Source organism: Ranitomeya variabilis, chromosome 2, assembly GCF_051348905.1.
Source record: "Ranitomeya variabilis isolate aRanVar5 chromosome 2, aRanVar5.hap1, whole genome shotgun sequence".
NCBI classification, from domain to species: domain Eukaryota; kingdom Metazoa; phylum Chordata; class Amphibia; order Anura; family Dendrobatidae; genus Ranitomeya; species Ranitomeya variabilis.
The window spans coordinates 740281539-740303220 of NC_135233.1; the positions used below are offsets into that span (position 1 = coordinate 740281539).

The window sequence follows — 21682 nt, forward strand, 5'->3', positions numbered from 1 at the left end:
TGATATCTATTGTGCATTCTACATTAGCTCAGAAACCGGACAGTATAGTCCTCTATACAGAACAATGAGCCCCATATATTGCTCCAAACAGAATAATGAGCCCATTTATTGCCCCATACAGTATAATGGCCCCATATAGTGCTCCGTACAGTATAATTGGCACCACATAGTCCTCTATACAGAATAATGAGCCCATATATTGCTCCAAACAGAATAATGAGCCCAATATTATGCTCCATACAGAATAATGAGCCTCATATAATGCTCCATACAGTATAATGGGCACCACAGAGTACTCCATACAGAATGAGCCGCATATATTGCTCCATACGGAATTGACCCCATATAATGCTCCATACAGTATAGTGAGCCACATATAATTCTCCATACAGTATATGATGGGCCCCATCTATTGCTCCATATATAATGGGCCTCATATAATGCTCCATACAGTATATGATCGGCCCCATACAGTATACTGAGTCCCATATATTGCTCCATCCAGAATGGGCCCCATATGATGATCCATACAGAATGGGCCCTATATATTGCTCCATACAGAATGGGCCCCATATGATGCTCCATACAGAATGGGCCCCATATAATACTCCTTACAGAATGGGTCCCATATAATGCTCCAAAAATAATTGGCCCCATAAGATGCTCCATGTATAATGGGCCCCATATAATGCTCCATATATAATTAGTCCCATAAGATGCTTCTTATATTATTGGCCCCATATACTGCTCCATATGTAATTGGCCACATAAGATGCTCCATATTAAATTGGCCCCATATAATGCTCCCTATAGAATTGGCCCCATAAGATACTCCATATAGAATTAGCTCCATATAATACTCCAAATATAAAAAAAAAATGAAATACTCACCTCTCGTTGCTTGAGGCTGCTCTGCTCTGGACTCCTCAGCATCGGCATCTTCCTGCTCTCTGTGCTGTGACTGCTCAGGCAGAGGGAGCACACTGCTGACGTCATCGCGCCCTCTGACCTGAACGTCACAGCCAGAGGATGGAAGACGCTGCAGCACTGGAACCGGGAGAGGTAAGTATCCCAAGTGCAAGGGCCCAGAGCAGGCGGGGGGTCCACTCACGGGGGCCAGCACTATAGCATGCCAGTGTCCCCGACGGCGAGTGGGCCCCCTGCCTGCTCAGGGCCCCGGCACTTGCCCGGGTGCGCCGGGTGCTGACGCCGGCCCTGATGCTGGTTTTCATTTTTTTAAATCCATCATATGGTTCCAGAGATATGGGCCTTACTGTTTAGATATAATTTTTAAGGTCTTTACTAAGGGGTCATCTGAGAAACCTATGAACAACACCCCTTTGTAAAGACCATAAAAATTAGCACCAAACAACAATGCAGGTAACTCTAGAGCTGCAAAAAAAATGGAATAAAGCAGCGGGAATAAAACAAGAGCACAAATTGACCACTTTTGACCTTGTCTTGGGTCCTTTTTAATTCCTGTGATGACCAGCTTAAAGTATATGTGCAGCGCCCCAGAGACCTGGTCGTTGCAGTACTGACGCTCCGCCACTAAGGGGAGTGATGGTACGTCTGATGGCACTAAAGGAGTTCACCTGACCAGGTATCACAGTCACACATTACACTTCACACTCTGGCCACCAGGGGGAGCAAAGGGTTCTATGTACTAGGCCACTCCTCACAATCTGGTAAAACTGGGGGCTGGATAGGAAGTTAGCGAGAAGCTGACTGGGTTGGAACCAGGCAACATCCTGTGGCAGAGGGTGTTGCAGGGGAAGATTCAGGGGGGGTCTCTGTCAGGGGTGGGATCCTGACAGTGGCCTAGCAAAAAGAACAGAACGTTACAGAGCCGCGCCTGCACTTGAATGCGGTGGCATCCTAAGAAAGGAAACGAAGCGAGGTTTATTGTGGAGAAGTGAGAAACGAGATCGCAGCAAAAAGGAGATAAACCAGTAGGAGTCGTGCCTTAAGATCGTGGTAACATCCTACTGAGGCGTGTAGCCGGTGGCCGGAACGCCGAGGAAGTATTGGGCTCCAAGCATTACTTCAAACAGCGGCAGGACAGTTGATTATAGGTTGGCTGTCTCACCTAAATCACCTAAGCAGACATAGGGGGCAATTGTGGGAGAGGGGCGACGCTAGGGTCATGGAAGAACTCCAGGCCTACCCGTCATACGGGTGCGTCCTAGCCATATCATCTGGGGGACGGAGAAGAACATCAGAACAGATACAAGTTGTGAGAAAGAACATCAGAAACAGACACAACAGTTGTGAGGACTATCCCGTGGTGCTCAGCAGGGAGGTACTACAACACACAGGCGCTAGAAGGTAGGCACTGATTTCCACCTGTAAAGGGAACGCTGGATGTGCCTTCGGACCGGCCGGTCTCAGCCAGCCCTGTTATCAGTACTCTGGATTGCGGATCCCGAAGCCTTCAGTAAAGAGGTTAAGAGACTGCAACCCTGTGTCCTCGTTATTCATTGCGACCTGCACCACGCACCCTCATCACACCTTTCATTGGACGCCCCTTAGCAGGGTCACGGACCGGGTCTAGCCACCGTGACAACCCCAGGACCGAGACTGAGAGGCCCGGTACTGACCACCCCGCGACCCTGCGTCTGGGGGCGCTCCAACTTGGCGTCACGAACAGGATCTACTTAAGCCTGAAGAATCAGGTCATGTGTGCCTTGGAACTGTGACTGAATTGTGCTTGAACTGTGATTTATTGCAAAGATTGTGGATTGCCATTTGCCACCAAAAGTTCCCGCCAAAACCGCCGCCATTGCAGTGCCACGGGGAGCGCAGAGGAAGAAGAAGGGCGTGCCATGGGAGGAGACTATCAGAGCGGCGCCAAAAGTGGCGACCGCCCCCTCCGACTACTGTTGCGAGATGATGACCTGCCCAGAAGCAGAGGAGAACCACCCCCTGATTTGCAACGGCGGGAACGAGAGGGGGAAGCAGCCACACCCTCAGAAAGTGGAGGAGCAACGTGCATGTGCCGCCGAAGATCCCGGAGCAGGGATGGTGACCAGCGAGTCCCAGAGCAACGGCGAAGTGATTCCGGCCTGTCCTCGCTCACCGGAGACAGACCCGAACCCACCGCAGCTGGAGGATCCGGACCTCTCGGAGCTACCGGCGGCGGAGCCGAGCCAGCCTATCCCAAATGCGGAGCCAGCCACTGTGAAGCCACGGAAGTCGGAGCTGAGCGAGAGGTTCGCGTTGGAGGAACCACAGTCCGGACTGCAGCTGATTCCAGTGTCCTTGTCAACAGAACGGATCGACATCGGTGGAACCACATCAGACGCAGGTATGGAAAGCGCCCCTGCTCCCCCGACCGATCCTGCTCCCGTGACCGCTCCCCATCTCGACAATAATCGAGTTTTCACCGCTGAGCTGGTAGTGATAACCCCAGGCACGATGGAGAAGCTGGTGCCTCCGTTACCAACAACGATGGGGAAACCACTAGATGTGAGCTCAGAGGGGGTGATCTTCCAATGGGACACCCCACGGATTGGGCCGGATGGGGCTAGGCAGGAGGGCCTCAGCATTGCTGCGCTCACCTGGGAACAATATAAGCAATGCTTAATTCTACAATGGCAAAACCAAAAAAAGACAGAACCAAATGACCCACCAAGAGTACAAAGACCAAAGACTGAACACAACAGGAGGAACTCGGTAAGGCAGGGGACTGTACTAGCCTTTCACCGGAAGCGGGGTTGGGTGTCATGAATCCCAATGGCTAAGGATAGCAAGGGACAAGCAAAGTAATACAAAATATCGGACGAGCTCTAGGGTGATGGAACCTGGGCTGACCGCTGCCCTACGCCTGACAAACGCAACTAGAGATAGCCAGGGAGCGTGCCTACGTTGGTTCTAGACGCCACGCACCAGCCTAAGAGCTAACTAGTACTGCAGAGAAAATAAGACCTCACTTGCCTCCAGAGGAATGAACCCCAAAAGGTATAGTTGCCCCCCACATGTATTGACGGTGAAATGAGAGGAAGGCACACACATAGAGATGATATATATAGGTTCAGCAAATTGAGGCCCGCTGTAAACTAGAAAGCAGAACGATACAAAAGGGGTCTGAGCGGTCAGCAAAAAACCCTAATCAAAAAACCATCCTGAGATTACAAGAACCCATGTGCCAACTCATGGCACATGGGGAGAACCTCAGTCCACTAGAGCTACCAGCTAGCATAGAGACATAATAAGCAAGCTGGACAAAAAAACCAAACAACTGAAAATCAGCACTTAGCTTATCCTGAAAGATCTGGGAGCAGGTAGGCAGGAACCAAACAGAGCACATCTGAATACATTGATAGCCGGCAAGGGAATGACAGAAAGGCCAGGTAAAATAGGAAACACCCAGCCTCTGATGGACAGGTGGAAACCAAAGGCCGCAACCCACCAAAGTCACCCAGTACCAGCAGTAACCACCAGAGGGAGCCCACAAACAGAATCCACAACAGTACCCCCCCCTTGAGGAGGGGTCACCGAACCCTCACGAGAACCCCCAGGGCGATCAGGGTGAGCTCTATGGAAGGCGCGGACCAAATCAGTCGCATGAACATCGGAGGCGACCACCCAGGAATTATCCTCCTGACCATAACCCTTCCACTTAACCAAATACTGGAGTTTGCGTCTGGAAACACGAGAATCCAAGATCTTCTCAACAACATACTCCAATTCTCCCTCCACCAGCACCGGAGCAGGAGGCTCAACCGAAGGAACAACGGGCACCTCATACCTCCGCAACAACGACCGATGGAACACATTATGAATAGCAAACGATGCTGGGAGATCCAAACGAAAAGATACAGGGTTAAGAATCTCTGAGATCCTATAAGGACCGATGAACCGAGGCTTGAACTTAGGAGAAGAGACCTTCATAGGGACAAAACGAGAAGACAACCACACCAAATCCCCAACAAGAAGTCGGGGACTGACGCGGCGACGGCGATTAGCAAACTGCTGAGTCTTCTCCTGAGATAACTTCAAATTGTCCACCACCTGATTCCAAATCTGATGTAGCCTGTCCACCACCACGTCCACTCCAGGACAATCCGAAGACTCCACCTGACCAGAGGAAAAACGAGGATGAAACCCCGAATTACAAAAAAAAGGAGAGACCAACGTGGCAGAACTAGCCCGATTATTAAGAGCAAATTCGGCCAGCGGCAAAAAAGCAACCCAGTCATCTTGATCAGCAGAAACAAAACACCTCAAATAAGTTTCCAAGGTCTAATTAGTTCGCTCCGTCTGGCCATTCGTCTGAGGATGGAATGCAGACGAGAAAGACAAATCAATGCCCATCTTGGCACAAAACGTCCGCCAAAATCTAGACACAAACTGGCATCCCCTGTCAGAAACGATATTCTCCGGAATCCCATGCAAACGAACCACGTTCTGAAAAAATAAAGGGACCAACTCAGAGGAGGAAGGCAACTTAGGCAAGGGCACCAAATGAACCATCTTAGAAAAGCGGTCTAACACCACCCAGATAACGGACATTTTCTGTGAAACCGGGAGATCAGAAATAAAATCCATGGAAATGTGCGTCCAAGGCCTCTTCGGGATGGGCAAGGATAACAACAACCCACTGGCCCGAGAACAGCAAGGCTTAGCTCGAGCACACACTTCACAAGACTGCACAAAGGTACGCACATCCCTAGACAAGGAAGGCCACCAAAAAGACCTGGCCACCAAGTCTCTAGTACCAAATATTCCAGGATGACCAGCCAACACAGAAGAATGGACCTCGGAGATGACTCTACTGGTCCAATCATCCGGAACAAACAGTCTTTCTGGTGGACAACGATCCGGTTTATCCACCTGAAACTCCTGCAATGCACGTTGCAAGTCTGGGGATACGGCGGACAATATTACCCCATCCCTAAGGATACCAGTAGGCCCAGAGTCTCCAGGAGAGTCAGGCACAAAACTCCTGGAAAGAGCATCTGCCTTCACATTCTTTGAACCTGGCAGGTATGAAACCACGAAATTGAAACGAGAAAAAAACAACGACCAACGAGCCTGTCTAGGATTCAAACGCCTGGCAGACTCAAGGTAAATGAGATTCTTGTGATCAGTCAGGACCACCACACGATGTTTAGCACCCTCAAGCCAATGACGCCACTCCTCAAATGCCCACTTCATGGCCAAAAGCTCCCGATTACCCACATCATAATTGCGCTCGGCGGGCGAGAATTTTCTAGAGAAGAATGCACATGGCTTCATCACCGAGCCATTAGAACTTCTCTGTGACAAAACCGCCCCCGCTCCAATCTCGGAAGCATCAACCTCAACCTGAAAAGGAAGTGAAACATCTGGTTGACACAACACAGGAGCAGAAGAAAACCGGCGCTTAAGTTCCAGAAAGGCCTCCACGGCCACAGGAGACCAATCAGCAACATCAGCACCCTTTTTAGTCAAATCAGTCAAAGGTTTAACAATACTGGAAAAATTAGCAATGAACCGACGATAAAAATTAGCAAACCCCAAGAACTTCTGAAGGCTCTTAACAGATGTAGGTTGTGTCCAGTCACAAATCGCCTGAACCTTGACGGGATCCATCTCAATAGTAGAAGGAGAAAAAATGTACCCCAAAAATGAAATCTTCTGGACTCCGAAGAGACACTTTGAGCCCTTCACAAACAGAGAATTGGCCCGCAGAACCTGAAACACCTTCCTGACCTGTAAAACATGAGACTCCCAGTCATCAGAAAACACCAAAATATCATCCAAATACACAATCATAAACTTATCCAGATATTCACGGAAAATATTGTGCATAAAGGACTGAAAGACTGACGGAGCATTGGAGAGTCCAAAAGGCATTACCAAATACTCAAAATGGCCCTCAGGCGTATTAAATGCGGTTTTCCACTCGTCACCCTGTTTTATCCGCACCAGATTATACGCACCGCGAAGATCTATCTTAGTGAACCACCTAGCCCCCTTAATGCGAGCAAACAAATCAGTCAATAATGGCAGTGGATACTGATATTTGACTGTAATCTTATTCAGAAGGCGATAATCTATACAAGGCCTCAGGGAACCATCTTTTTTTGCCACGAAAAAAAAACCTGCTCCCAGAGGGGACGAAGATGGACGAATATGTCCCTTTTCCAAGGACTCCTTAATATAATTCCGCATAGCAGTATACTCTGGCAGTGACAGATTAAATAAACGACCCTTAGGGAACTTACTGCCAGGAATCAATTCTATAGCACAGTCACAATCTCTATGAGGAGGGAGCGAATTGAGCTTAGGCTCCTCAAAAACATCCCTATAGTCAGACAAAAATGCAGGGATCTCAGAAGGAGTAAATGAAGCGATTGAAATCGGAGGTGCATAATCATGAACCCCCTGACATCCCCAGCTTAACACAGACATTGTTTTCCAGTCCAGGACAGGATTATGAGTTTGTAACCATGGCAGACCAAGCACTAGTACATCATGTAAATTATACAGTACAAGGAAGCGAATCACCTCCTGATGAACGGGAGTCATGCGCATGGTCACTTGTGTCCAATACTGCGGCTTATTCATAGCCAATGGTGTAGAGTCAATTCCCTTCAGAGGGATAGGAACTTCCAGAGGCTCCAGACTAAAACTGCAGCGTTTAGCAAATGACCAATCCATAAGACTCAGGGCAGCGCCTGAATCCACATAGGCATCAACGGAAATGGAAGACAGTGAAAAAATCAGAGTCACAGACAAAATGAACTTAGGCTGCAGAGTACCAATGGCAAAAGATTTATCAACCCTTTTTGTGCGTTTAGAGCATGCTGATATAACATGAGCTGAATCACCACAATAAAAACACAATCCATTTTTCCGCCTATAATTTTGCCGTTCACTTCTGGACTGAATTCTATCACATTGCATAGTCTCAGGTGCCTGTTCAGAAGACACCGCCAACTGGTGCACGGGTTTGCGCTCCCGTAAACGCCGATCAATCTGAATGGCCATAGCCATCGACTCATTCAGACCTGTAGGCGTAGGGAACCCCACCATAATATCCTTAATGGCCTCGGAAAGACCATTTCTGAAGTTAGCAGCCAGGGCGCACTCATTCCACTGAGTAAGCACCGACCATTTCCGAAATTTTTGACAATATATTTCCGCTTCATCATGCCCCTGAGAGAGGGCTAATAAAGCCTTTTCAGCCTGAATCTCCAGGTTGGGTTCCTCATAGAGCAATCCCAATGCCAGAAAAAACGCATCCACATTGAGCAATGCAGGATCCCCTGGTGCCAATGCAAATGCCCAATTCTGAGGGTCGCCCCGCAGGAAAGATATTACAATCTTGACCTGTTGAGCAGGGTCTCCAGAGGAGCGAGATTTTAAAGAAAGAAACAATTTACAATTGTTCCTGAAATTCAGGAAGGTAGATCTGTCTCCAGAAAAGAACTCTGGAATAGGAATTCTAGGTTCAGACATGGGAGTGTGAACAACAAAATCCTGTATGTTTTGAACTTTTGCCGCGAGATTACTCAGGCTGGAAGCCAAACTCTGGACATCCATGTTAAACAGCTAATATCAGAGCCATTCAAGGGTTAAGAGGAGGTAAGAAGCAGCTAGACAGCAATTAAGGGCTAGGCAGCAAAACTCTGAAGGAAAAAAAAAAATTTCCCTTAAACACTTCTTTTTCTCCTGCTTCAGCCCAAACAATTAACACTTTGTGGGCCGGCTATACTGTCATGAATCCCAATGGCTAGGGATAGCAAGGGACAAGCAAAGTAATACAAAATATCGGACGAGCTCTAGGGTGATGGGACCTGGGCTGACCGCTGCCCTACGCCTGACAAACGCAACTAGAGATAGCCAGGGAGCGTGCCTACGTTGGTTCTAGACGCCACGCACCAGCCTAAGAGCTAACTAGTACTGCAGAGAAAATAAGACCTCACTTGCCTCCAGAGGAATGAACCCCAAAAGGTATAGTTGCCCCCCACATGTATTGACGGTGAAATGAGAGGAAGGCACACACATAGAGATGATATATATAGGTTCAGCAAATTGAGGCCCGCTGTAAACTAGAAAGCAGAACGATACAAAAGGGGTCTGAACGGTCAGCAAAAAACCCTAATCAAAAAACCATCCTGAGATTACAAGAACCCATGTGCCAACTCATGGCACATGGGGAGAACCTCAGTCCACTAGAGCTACCACCTAGCATAGAGACATAATAAGCAAGCTGGACAAAAAAACCAAACAACTGAAAATCAGCACTTAGCTTATCCTGAAAGATCTGGGAGCAGGTAGGCAGGAACCAAACAGAGCACATCTGAATACATTGATAGCCGGCAAGGGAATGACAGAAAGGCCAGGTAAAATAGGAAACACCCAGCCTCTGATGGACAGGTAGAAACCAAAGGCCGCAACCCACCAAAGTCACCCAGTACCAGCAGTAACCACCAGAGGGAGCCCACAAACAGAATCCACAACAGTTGGGGCTCTATACAAGAACCGGGACTGCTGACTGAAATCTTCTTTACCAGCTACAATGTGAAAGCCCCGTCCCGCAATAGATGTGACAATCAGCTACCATGTAAAGGGGACCAGGTGACCTACACTCGCCACCAGAGTGCGTAGGGGTGGTGCGCTCGAGACGTCCAACGATGCGAGCCGGCAGTAGCGCCACCTGTTGTCCCGACTACGACTAACCCGGATTTCACCAACGCCACTACTGTCGCCACGGTGTGTATTATTGCCGCTACTGAACTTGCAACCACAGCTGACATTCGAATCCAGACACCGGGTGATCTGACTGCGCCTGGGAAACCAACCAATGATACCGATCCTGCATCCGCCAAAGACAGAGGACCGCAGCCTTCCCGGCCGGAGAGTGTCCGTCACCAGCTGATGCAGTGTAACCTCCTGTAAGGATGAACCTCGGAACCACGAGTATGTAAATAGTTAACTGTTTGTTTCCCTGCTTTTTGCTGCTAATACCTGACCAGGGTTATTCTTAAAGGGATCCCTTTGTTTACCCCGGGTTCCCTATTGCTTTTTATTTTTGCTATTGCTTTTTATTTTGCTTTTGTTCATCAATATTACAAAGACTGCCGAATCATGGACGTTGAATGGTTCACAAACTGTATTGTAAATAGTTCGCACCTTCTTAAAGGTGCCCCTTACTGGTTTTACAAGAAGGAGAGCTTTGTGAAGAGACTGTTCTTGAGTACAGCATGGAAGCTCTTGCCATAACTGGACTTGCAGATAGAGAGAGTCTGCATTACCTCAAAGAGACTTGGCTCCCTCTTAAAGGGAACGTTCACTAGTTGCACTTAAAGTATAATGTTGCCTTAAAAGAAGTAAATGGTAATAATGTTTTACATAGAAGTAATATGTAGTTAGTTAGATAGTTATAGAGAATGTTTGATAATGTTACTAGAGATTGAGGACAGGAAAGAGTTGAAAGCCGAATTTCAATAAAGTAAACCCGTAGGGGTTAGTTAGTGAGTCCTCCTGAGAGCCATAGAGAGATGGTTAATTGATCCTGTACTAAGAAAAGAGGCAGTAGGCCTGGGCAGATAGACAGGCGGTCCTGCATATGAAAAATCAGAGAGTAAAAAGAAAAATGTTGCACTTAGAAAAGAGAAGTAAAGAAGAAGTTAATTTATATTTCAGAGTTTTATAGTAAGCCTTTAGTGGGTTCAGCCTATACGCCCTTAAAGGAAAAGTTAAATTAAATTGTTCAGAATTTGCACTTAGTAAAATACCCGGCTGGGTAATAGAAGTTATTTATAGTATGTTATTTAAAATATTTAACCATGTTTTTGTTTGTAACGTTCAAGAGTCCTCACCTCCCATAAAGGGAAGCACTGTTATATTTACTTGTTCATTGCATTTCAAAATTTTGTATGTCTTTTGCTGACATGTATTGTTGTTTTCTTCCCAGTCCGGGAGTACTGGATTTAACCGGGGGGAGTGCAGCGCCCCAGAGTCCTAGTGGTTGCAGTACTGACGCTCCGCCACTAAGGGGAGTGATGGTACGTCTGATGGCACTAAAGGAGTTCACCTGACCAGTTATCACAGTCACACATTACACTTCCCACTCTGGCCACCAGGGGGAGCAAAGGGTTCTATGTATTAGGCCACTCCTCACAATCTGGTAAAACTGGGGGCTGGATAGGAAGTTAGCGAGAAGCTGACTGGGTTAGAACCAGGCAACATCCTGTTGCAGAGGGTGTTGCAGGGGAAGATTCAGGGGGGTCTCTGTCAGGGGTGGGATCCTGACAGTGGCCTAGCAAAAAGAACAGAATGTTACGGAGCCGCGCCTGCACTTGAATGCGGTGGCATCCTAAGAAAGGAAACGAAGCGAGGTTTATTGTGGAGAAGTGAGAAACGAGATCGCAGCAAAAAGGAGATAAACCAGTAGGAGTCGTGCCTTCAGATCGTGGCAACATCCTACTGAGGCGCGTAGCCGGTGGCCGGAACGCCGAGGAAGTATTGGGCTCCAAGCATTACTGCAAACAGCGGCAGGACAGTTGATTATAGGTTGGCTGTCTCACCTAAATCACCTAAGCAGACATAGGGGGCAATTGTGGGAGAGGGGCAACACTAGGGTCCCGGAAGAACTCCAGGCCTACCCGTCATACGGGTGCGTCCTAGCCATATCATCTGGGGGACGGAGAAGAACATCAGAACAGATACAAGTTGTGAGAAAGAACATCAGAAACAGACACAACAGTTGTGAGGACTATCCCGTGGTGCTCAGCAGGGAGGTACTACAACACACAGGCGCTAGAAGGTAGGCACTGATTTCCACCTGTAAAGGGAACTCTGGATGTGCCTTCGGACCGGCCGGTCTCAGCCAGCCCTGTTAGCAGTACTCTGGATTGCAGATCCCGAAGCCTTCAGTAAAGAGATAAAGAGATTGCAACGCTGTGTCCTCGTTATTCACCGCGACCTGCACCACGCACCCTCATCACACCTTTCATTGGACGCCCCTTAGCAGGGTCACGGACCGGGTCTAGCCACCGTGACAACCCCAGGACCGAGACTGAGAGGCCCGGTACCGACCACCCCGCGGCCCTGCGTCTGGGGGCGCTCCATATGTGTCATTGCTAGGTAGCGATTGGGGGTAATTAACACTCTCACTATATTTCCCTATTCAAGGTTATAGATGGGATCACAGAGCAATTTGTAAAGAGCTCCAGCCTGTATTGATGTCTGTGTAGTTTGTCCTACGTGAGGAAGATTATTCCACCTGTACTACAATACTGCCTTGCCTGAGATGGAAAGCAAGGATTGCCGTCACACAGGAGAGCAAAGATGTTTATTTCTGTGAGTGAAGAGGGCATGCTCCAGGAAGCTAAAGTTTAACCTGACCACAAAGCAATAGAGGGTAGCTATACAGGGGTATTTTTGTATGCTGATACCTGTGTGTGAAGAAGGTTGCTACCACCAGGAACAGACTGGGAGTGAAATTCAGCCCTGTCATTGGAAAGCACATAGGCCCATGTTGTTCCTCCCCCCTGATGCTTCATCTCAGTTGCACTCTGAGGACACTGATAATGTTAAAAGCATAGTAGACAAAGAGACCCATGACTGGTCCAGCCCATCCGGCCGTGGCTACCACAGAGATCATGGTGAGACTAATGTCTTTGTGTGAGGGCAGAGCTGACTAAAGACACTCCCCCAGAATCCTGTGAACCACGCCCTCTTCGTAAAGACCATAAAATTTACACTAAATACTAAGGCCCATATCGCTGGAACCTTATGGCGGATTTAAACTAAAGAAATAAAGCCAGAATACTTAGGGGAGCAGCGGGAATAAAAGCTAGCCAATTTTGACCTGGTGAATGGACCTCCTTAAGTCCTCTAATTAGCAAGGTGGGGCCTTTATCGATTAGACTTGTTTCCAGCATGTCTCACAGATGCTTGTTCAAAATTCAAACCTAGAGTACGTGGAAGCCAAGGTAACATTTTTAATGCATTCATAGTTTCCTCAAACTATTCATAAGCAAATTTGTGGTGTGACAGGAAATATTATCCTGCTGAAAGAGACCGCTACAATTTTAAATTACTATTACTATAAAGTGGTTTTTCTGGTCACCAATGCTGTATAGATACAGGGTGTGCCTCAAAATAACATTTACATGAATGCCAGGGCTCAGCAGAACGTTGCCCAAAGCATCACACTGCTTGTCCTTCCCACACAGTGCATCCTGGCTCCTTCTCCCGATAAGCAATGAACATACACCTTGATTTAAAATAAAATGTAATTCATCAGATCAGGCCATGTTCTTCAATTGTTCTATGGTCTAGTGCATAGAGGCTCAATGCAGCAATACACAAAGAACTCTGCATTTTGACTCGTTTGTATCATAGCCGGTATTCAGTTGCAGAGGGTGCAACCACAACCAAGCATATGGAGTCAGGGGTCCTGCCAATCCCAGCCCCATCTTCAGCTGAATGTGTATTCTCAGACACATATTCAACTGGAATGTATTGCGCTGAAGAAAGCAACCATCTTCCTGCAATGCAACAGCTATAGTGGCAGCCTGCTGACCTTAGGGTGCCTATTGGAGAGTGGCACATGACATTGCTGCCATGCACTGCCCGCCCCCCTGAAGCAGCTATGGAAGAGGAGGAGGAAAGGTTAAGATAATCGTTTAATTTTGCGGTTAATTATGTTTGAGGTGAGTGCCAGAATGGGGAACATTATTATGGGAAGAGTCCAGGATGGAGGACATTATTAGGGAAGGGGCCAGGATGGGTGATATTATTACAAGAAGGCACCCAGGAGGGGGGACTCCATTAAACGAAGCAGTCAGTATGGGGAACGCGAGGCCCAAGTCAGAGGACATTAAATAAATGGACCATCATAGGGGGCATTATTAAAATATGGTGTACTTTTTTACAGGAAGGGCAACACTATTGCAGGATTGGGGACACTATTACCGGATGGGGTCCATGATGTGGGACATCATTACCAGATGAAGGACATTATTATAGGATAAGTCCCAGGGCAAAGGACTTTATTACAAAAGGGGTGACATTATTAAAGGAAGGGGCCAAGATGGAGGACATTATTACAGGATATGTGCCAAGACAGGGGACATTATTACTGATTGGGGCCCATGACAGAACCTTATTACAGGATGGGTGATATTAATACAAGATGGGACCCAAGACAGGACGGGGATGCTACTACAAGAAGGTGCCAAGATGAAGGTCATTATTATAACAGGATTGATGCCAGAACAGGGGGCACTTTTATAGTGGCCCATACATCTGATCAATATACTGGTGGAGGCACTGACCCAAATTTAGCACTGGAACCCATAGGATAGTTACACCACTGCCAGTATTAACATGTTTGTTAGCAATTTATGCTACAGTATCTCTCAGGGATCATATTACACAGACTAACTTTAAAGATAATCTGTCACCACATTTCACATATCTAAACTATTAATATGGGCATAAAGGTTACAGACTGCTGAAAACAGTCCTAGCTGTGTGCCTCATTTCAGATGCCTTGTTGCTGAGAAATCCTCTTTTATCACTTTATATAAATGCCCTCTTCCAGGCTCTGGGGCGGATGGTGCCTGGAAGATAACTCTGCCTCCAGAGATTATTTTACATGAAGGGGAGTAACCAATGTGACGTGTAATGGCCGCTCTCTGCTCTCCTGATCCCACTGCAGAGCTGTGTGTGATTGTACCTGAAACATCTGCAGGTTCCTCTCAGCTTCCAGCTTACAGGCGACAGGACTGCAATATTGTTGCAACACAGCAGAGCGGAGACAGAAGGAAAAATGTGTATTCAAGAATACAAATTTCATTTCTCCTGTTCTGAGTTGGTTACTTGTCTCACTGGTAACTCTTCCTTCTATTTAAAATAATCTCTGGAAGCAGATTCATCTTCCAAAACATCAGATTCAGGTAGGACTGTTATCAGCAGTCTATAGCCTGCATGCCCATATTAATACCTTTACCCCCAAACTAGACCCGCCAAGGAACTTATCTAGATTGTGATGATCACTTTGAACCCCCAAGTGTTTCACTAAAGTTTATAACGCAGAGCCGTGAAAATAAAAAATCCATTTTTTTTCCACAAAAATGATTTTTTAGCCCCCAGTTTTGTATTTTCCCATGGGTAGCAAGAGAAATTGGACCCTAAAAGTTTTTGTCCAATTTGTCCTGAGTACACTGATATCCCATATGTGGGGGTAAACCACTGTTTGGGTGCACAGCAGAGCTCGGAAGGGAATGAGCACCGTTTTACCTTTTCAACGCAGAATTGTATGGATTGAGATCAGACATCATGTTGCGTTTGCAGAGTTCCTGGTGTGTCTAAACAGTGGAAACCTCCCAATTCTAACTCTAACTCCAACCCTAACCCCAACACACCCCTAAGCCTAATCCCAACCCTAACCACACCCCTAACCCCAACACACCCCTAACCCCAACACACCCCTAACCCTAATCCCAGCCCTAACCACACCCCTAACCCCAACACACCCCTAACCCTAATCCCATCCCCAACACACCCCTAACCCCAACACACCTCTAACCCTAATCCCAACCCTAACCATACCTCTAACCCTGACACACCCCTAACCCAACCGTAAACGTAATCCAAACCCTAATCCCAACTCTAGCCCCAACCCTAACTTTAGCCCCAACCCTAACCCTAACTTTAGCCCCAACCCTAACCCTAACTTTAGCCCCAACCCTAACTTTAGCCCCAACCCTAACAGGAAAATGGAAATAAATACTTTTTTTATGTTACTATTTTTCCCTAGCTAAGGCAGTGATAATGGGGGGTTTAATTTACTATTTATAGTGGGTTTTTATAGTGGGTTTTTATGTTTGGCAGCTGTCACACACTAAAAGAAGCTTTTTATTGCAAAAGATATTTTTTGTGTTACCACATTCTGAGAGCTATAATTTTTCCATATTTTGGTCAACAGAGTCATATGAGGTCTTGTTTTTTGCGGGACGAGTTGACATTTTTATTGGTATCATCTTTGGGCACATGACATTTTTTGATCGCTTTTTATTCTGATTTTTGTTAGGCAGAATGAACAAAAACCAGCAATTCGTGAACTTCTTTTGGGGCGGCGTTTGGTAAAATTGATAAAGCAGCTTTATTCTTCAGGTCAGTACGATTACAGCGATACCTCATTTATATCATTGTTTTATGTTTTAGCGCTTTTATACAATAAAAACTATTTTATAGAAAAAATAATTATTTTTGCATCGCTTTATTCCGAGGGCTATAACTTTTTTATTTTTTCGCTGATGATGCTGTATGGTGGCTCGTTTTCTGTGTGACAAGATTACATTTTCGCCGGTACCATGGTTATTTATATCCATCTTTTTGATCGAGTGTTATTCCACTTTTTGTTCAGCGGTGTGATGATAAAGCATTGTTTTGTTTTTATACGGTGTTCACTGAAAGGGTTAACTAGTGGGACAGTTTTATAGGTCGGGTAACAACGAACATGGCGATACTAAATATGTGTTCTTTTATTTTTTTTATTTACATAAAGAAATGTATTTATTGGAACAATATTTATTTATTTAGGTTTGTTTTTTTTACACATGTAAATATTTTTTTTTTACTTTGTCCCATTGTGGGACATCATGTTAAAGTGTCATATCGCTGATCTGACACTTTGCAATGCACTGTGTTAGATCAGCGATCTGACAGGCATTGCAGGAGGCTTGCCAGCGCCTGCTCTGAGCAGGCGCTTGCAAGCCACCTCCCTGCAGGACCCGGAAGGAGCCCCATGGCCATCTTGGATCCGGGGGCTGCAGGGAGGAGGACGGAGGAGATGCTCGGACCAACGCGATCACATCACGTTGCTTCAAGGGTCTCAGGGAAGCAGGCAGGGAGCCCCCTCCCTGCGCGATTCTTCCCTATGCCGCCGGAACGCTGCGATAATGTTTGATCGCAGTGTTTCGGGGGTTAATGTGCCCAGAGCGGCCCGTGAGAGCGGCTAATCGCGTTAGACGTACTATCCCGTTGGTGGTCATATGGGCCCATACCACCTCGACGGGATAGTACGTCTAATGTCAGAAAGGGGTTAATACTTAAGATATTTCAAATGTGGTGACAGATTCCATTTATCCTCTCAAACATATCTAATAGCCTTAATCAAAAATTCATGTGATCTATCTGTACCTTGTGCTAGTAACTTAGCAAGAAGTGGCCAGAAATGCACAAGAGAATAAATCTAATAAAATTAAAATAACAATTTTATTAATTATAAACACAAAATTAGACATACAGTAATGATTGTATGTGAGGGACGCTGCTGGCTGGGGACACCATTAAACAAACAAACTGTAATAATAAGTACTAATTAACAATCCAAAGAATATCCTACTCCTGAGTGTAGTAGATGCAGCTTGCCTATCCTATCCAGTATATAATGCCTCCAATGTAAAGTAATACCTCAAGTGCCAGTGCTTAAGTAGGTTTATAATGGTTACTGGCATATGTTTGATTGCATGCAGATGTATCAAAGGCAAAAACACAATGTCCTGAGACTCTGCTACATGCTAAAAGAACGAGCCCATAACAAGCCCAAATAAGGCAATATGCCCGGATAACATGCTGATACTCAACATATGAAAAAAGGCTAAGAGCCCTTGAATATTAACCTCAGTGTGTGTGGTGTCCGAGCCGTGTCCCTACACCCCGACGCGTGTTTTGTCCACTCTTATTCAGGGAGTGCCCTGATATATATAATACAATTATAAATATTGGTCAAAGCCTTATGTACAATAGTAAATAATTAAAAATAAAATAATGATATTATGCTACAGTTTCAAACATTTTTGACTCCCATTGCAAATTAGGGTTTAATTTGCATTTAATATTATGCAAGTGATTTCTCCAAACTCATCACAAAATGCCACTTTTAATGGAGTCTCAGAATTATTCAACCCCTAAGTGACAATCTTTAGTACTTAGCCTTGAGGGATGGGCTGCCATATGCCGATGTTAGCACTAGGTAGTATTCATAACGCTCATCAGGAAGAGGTTAAATAATTATAGCACTGTCGTAGTCAATAAAAGTAGCATTTTGTGTTCAATTTTGAAAACTACTTCTTGTATAACTTGTGTTGAGCTATTTAAATTGTTGTAGTTTCACTGGTTTATTACAAACAGCAGAAAGTTTTGCTAATAAACCTAATTTGCAAAGGGGGTTGTATCATTTTGATTGCAACTGTATATTCATTTAATAAACTGAGGAATAATACTTGCCACGCTGCTCATAAAAACACAAATAATGAAAGATGACATTGGTATGTGTCAGGTATCTATATTAATCCACTTAACAAGTCTATGAATAATTCCTTGTGCCATAAAATGGTTATAGTGAAACTGAATTATGAGTAACAAGGCTTTCACACTTTTCCCAAACTTGTTTCCTATAATTATAGGTCTTGGAAAATCTTTTCTTGCAGGATAGAGATGCATGTCATTGATAAACAAGGAAGAGCCAAACAAAGTGACTCAGGTAGGACAATATATCTTTGGTATCTCTGACTCATTCTCCATAGACTGCTTTCTATACATATATTTCTATTTCCACCCAATAATTTACATGGGGAAAATAGCATTGTGAAATAGAATTTACCTGCCAAATCTAATTAATGCAAATCTTTTGTGTGACTTACACAAAGACAATTGAATCACATTCCTATTTCTTACCAGGAATGTGGTCCCAATTGCAACTCATAAGGGTGAGGTCAGGTAAAGACGTAACATTAAAAGTTCCCTATATGTAAAGAATGCATAGCAATCATTTGTTACTTGTTAGATCACTTTCATTAAACAGATACAGACTCTCCTAGCTTGGTTCTGCTATTAAATTTATACTCTTTTCTGTTTTTTGTCTAAGGGTACGTTCACACAACGGGCAGGCAGAAAAGATGAGGTTTTTAAGTGGAAACCGCTTCAGGACATACCAGTATTTATTATTAATCCTGAAGCATCTTTGTTACCTAATTATTTAATGTTACCTTGAGCAGTTTGTGAACGTTAATACATATTTTCTAGTACTTTTTGATCAATTTTAAGCATTTTTTAAAGTTCATTAACACATTTCTAAAATTCATGTTTTGTTGTTTTTTAGATGGAGACACCCACAAATTGCTCCAGCAGATGCCTGAATGTCTTTCAGAAAATACCTGAAAATTGTCAGCTCACTTACTGTATTTTAACTCCGTTTGACGTTTTTGGACATCTGGAGAGGTTAAAAAGCGCTCAAAAGCCTAAACACATGAACAGCAAGTTGTTTTTACCTAGAAATGAGTAGGGAAATTCTATGGAGTGTTTTCTAAGCACTTTTTCCAGACAATTTTTGGAGCCGATCTGCTGCAAACTCGCTTGAAAAAAAATCGCTGTGAGTGTACCCTAATATTGTTAGAGTTAATAGTTAAAGTTCCTGAGATTTCTTCATTTTCTAGGGACATATTCTGCAATATAAAGACAATATGGATAGATGAGCACTAGTGATGAGGGAATATACTCGTTACTCGAGATTTCTCGAGCACACTCGGGGGTCCTCCGAGTCTTTTTAGTGCTCGGAGACTTAGATTTTCTTGCCACAGCTGAATGATTTACATCTGTTAGCCAGCATAAGTACATGTGGGGATTCCCTAGCAACAAGGCCACCCCCACATGTACTTATGCTGGCTAACAGATGTAAATCATTCAGCTGCGGCAAGAAAAACTAAATCTCCGATCACTAAAAAATACTCGGAGTTCACCCGATCGTGGCTCGAGAAATCTCGAGTAACGAGTATATTTGCTCATGACTATTGAGCACCTATTCCTCATCTTCCATATCATCTCCTCATTTAGATAGTCTGGTACCATCCCCCAACACTGTGACAGCATCTAATAGGAACAGAGATTGCTACAATCCAGTGTTCCCACAAACTTTGGTGCCAGATAGCCAATGAGTCTGTCTGCTAGCTTCTGGTTCCTTGAATTGAAGGTGAACAAACGTATGGGACACAAAGCATTGGGTGATCTGTTTCTGTTTCTTGTTTTTTTGTTGTTTTTGTAAACTTCGTAATATCAATTTTATACAGTTGTAGTTGTGGCGCCCCAGAGTCCTGGTCGTTGCAGTACTGTCACTCCACCACTAAGGGGAGTGATGGTACGTCTGATGGCACTAAAGGAGTTCACCTGACCAGGTATCACAGTCACACATTAAACTTCACACTCCGGCCACCAGGGGGAGAAAAGGGTTCTATGTATTAGGCCACTCCTCACACTCTGGTAAAACTGGGGGTTGGATAGGAAGTTAGGAAGAAGCTGACTGGGTTTTGCCCAGGTAACATCTAGTGAGAGAAGAGCGTTGCTTGGGAAGATCCAGGGGGGTCCCTGTCAGGGGTGGGATCCTGACAGAGGCCTAGCAAAAGGACAGATCGTTACGGAGCCGCGCCTGCACTTCATTGCGGCAGCATCTTAAGAAAGGACACGAAGTGAAGTATATTGTGGAGAAGTGAGAAACGAGATCACAGCACAAAGGCAATAGAACCAGTAGGAGTCGTGCCCCGAGATCGGCAACATCCTACTGAAGCGCGTAGCCGGTGGCCGGAACGCCGAGGAAGTATTGGGCTCTACGCATTACTTCAAACCAACGGCAGAGCAGTTAATTTTAGGTTGGCTGCCTCACCTTAATCACCTAATGAAGACAACGGAGGCAATTAAGGGAGAGGGGCATCTCTAGGGTCCCTATAAAATAACTCCAGGCCTACCCCGTCATACGGGTGCGTCCTATCCATATCATCTGGGGGACGGAGTGAAAGAACAGAAACACACACGACAGTTGTGAGGACTATCCCGTGGTGCTCAGCAGGGAAGTACTACACACCCAGGCGCTAGTAGGTAGGCACTGATTTCCACCTGCAAAGGGAATTCTGGATGTGCCTTCGGACCGGCCGGTCTCAGCCAGCCCTGTTAGCAGTGCTCTGGATTGCGGATGCCGAAGCCTTCAGTAAAGAGGTAAAGAGACTGCAACCCTGTGTCCTCGTTATTTACTGTGACCTACACCACCACCTTCACCTTTTATTGGGCGCCCCTTAGCAGGACCACGGACCAAGTCGGGCCACCGTGACATCCTCAGAACCGAGAGACCCGGATCCGAGAACCCCGCTGTGCTGCGTCTGGGGGCCGCTCCAACGTATTAATACATTTCCACTAGCCTCTTACTATTAATTTAGGAAATTTGGGAAATTCCAGTATTGATGTCCTCTTGAACTGATACCACTTATATATGGTGCTTCCTTTATGATAAAATTCCACATTCCATAAAAGGATTGTTATTAGCCATGATACATGTTTTTGAGACCTGAGTCTTAATTTATCAAGAAAGCTGGATTATCAACAACCTGTATCCAACAAGAGCAATGACAAATTTCTAGGTATAATTTTACCAGGTTGAAAATAGATTCCCTCTATAACCTCCAATCCAAATCATACTCACAGTTCACAGGGATAATTGATGACTAACAGATTTGCTCATGTATTTTCCTACATCTTTAAACTTTTCTTTAACACTTGAAATACAGTTATGGCCGAAAGTGTTGAGAGTTGAGACCCTTGAAATTGTTCTAGAAAATGAAGTATTTCTCCAAGGAAATTACTGCAATTACACATTTTGTAATACACGTTTATTTCCTTTGTGTGC

At 45.3% G+C, this 21682-nt stretch overlaps 1 long non-coding RNA gene across 2 annotated transcripts in view; it reads left to right on the top strand.

The window, feature by feature from the left end:
• Positions 1–21682, top strand: part of LOC143809890 (uncharacterized) — a 119872-nt gene that overhangs the window by 48933 nt on the left and 49257 nt on the right. The window contains exons 2-4 of one of the 2 annotated variants that reach the window (XR_013222514.1): positions 16040–16122; positions 18420–18496; positions 19115–19384. This is a non-coding gene — a long non-coding RNA (uncharacterized LOC143809890). The remainder of the gene's footprint in view (positions 1–16039; positions 16123–18419; positions 18497–19114; positions 19385–21682) is intronic. The other variant, XR_013222513.1, reaches the window with a different exon arrangement.